We start from the raw sequence: 1,562 nt of genomic DNA, 5'->3' as shown, positions 1-1,562 counted from the left end.
AAGATACTGAGTTTATTTCACATGCATACTTTTGTCTTCCCTTCATTTCTATTTGTCTGACCACTGCGGCTACTATGTCCTATCATAACATTCTATACAGACTTAAAATCAAGCAAAGGGTGGAGTTCCATCTTTAAAAACTAAACAGGCATTTTGTGCAACACATTCTTGGCAATGGAATCTGGACAGCATTTATCAGACAAGGTAGGGAATGTTCTCACTCTGCTTTATAAAAAAGACAGCCAGATATCAACTGTTGCAGAAATGAAATAAGATGGAAAATTTTAACAAACTGTCTAAGCTATTTTCTTAAAAGAAACTTCCTCCACTGCCAAAGATCTTAGCAAGCCACACGATCAGTCATCTGGAAGCAGTTCTTCACATAATTGATGGCCTTTGGGAAGAGAATACCTTTTTCTATACTTGCTTGCATTTTTGCTTCAATGTCTTCTACACAACTAGGTCCTTATGGTGTTTAGTTTTAGGAGTTTGTCTCTGTGTTTTTTGTTTTTTGAACGATTCTTGACCTTTTGATCTTGGTGTTGATGATTTTGAGTCTTTCCCTTTCTGGTTTGATTTCTGTGCATTTTTTGGCTGGAGTATCTCATATAGATTCCTTTATTGGAGCTTTTTCTTCTTCATCATCATCATCATCATCATCTTTAGCAGCAAGTTTGAATTTTTTCTACAGAAGCTTTCCAGATATGCTTAGGAGTTTTATCTCTTCTTCACCTTCTGACTCTGCATCTTCCTGTAAGTGCTGTCCATTAATATGCATAGGCCCTGAACTACCCTTCAACTATACGCCACAGGGGGTGTTATTTCAAAGCCACTGAGGGAGACCGTTGGCTGTACACATATTTTCAAAGTTGCCAGGGTTCCTTTATTGGATTGCCTTCATAATTCATTACCTCTGCTTCAACAGTCTGCAATTCACCATTTGCACCAGCCCCTAAACTGATCATTCTTCAAGATAACTGGTGCTTATTGTTATCATTACCCACCTTAAAGTGATCATCTTGTCTGCCTTTAGTTCACAACTGAAAAGATAGTTTGGGGGCCTCAGGGGGCTCATGTCCATCTCCACAAAATTGTCCATGGGCTGATGGGACGCACTTGGGTGGGAGAAAAGGCAGATGGAGATACAAAAGAACTGTTCTAAAGAAGAGTTGTGCAGGACAGAATCACACCAGGGCATTTACGGATTTTTAACGGCTCTGTGGACATTAAATGTACTTATACACTTTGTTTTCTGCATTGTCAAATTTTTTCTCGGTTGTAGGCTTTCCGTTTTATTGATGTGCTTTTCTACGTTAGTGATGTTTGTTGCTGTTACTGTTTTCTTTTATTTGTTTAATTGCTTTGAGTTCTTAGGCAATCAAATCTATTGCTGTTGTGATTTGTATCATTGGGATGATACATAGAAAGACCACCATCCTGAGATCGTATAGTACTTGTTCACATTTTCTTCTAGTCCTTTAATCGTTTCATCTTGAATCTGCAATTTATTTTGATGGAAGGTCTTATTTCCAGATACAACTTCAAAATACTACATTCTAATT

General features: G+C 37.7%; 1 pseudogene; it reads right to left on the bottom strand.

The window, feature by feature from the left end:
* Positions 1 to 249: 249 nt before the first annotated feature.
* On the bottom strand, positions 250 to 1,099 carry LOC109457307 (nucleophosmin; annotated as a pseudogene).
* Positions 1,100 to 1,562: the final 463 nt, after the last annotated feature.

The sequence above is a fragment of the Rhinolophus sinicus genome, linkage group LG04 (assembly GCF_036562045.2).
Source record: "Rhinolophus sinicus isolate RSC01 linkage group LG04, ASM3656204v1, whole genome shotgun sequence".
Taxonomy (NCBI): Eukaryota; Metazoa; Chordata; class Mammalia; order Chiroptera; family Rhinolophidae; genus Rhinolophus; species Rhinolophus sinicus.
This window is presented reverse-complemented; position numbering and strand designations above follow the sequence as displayed.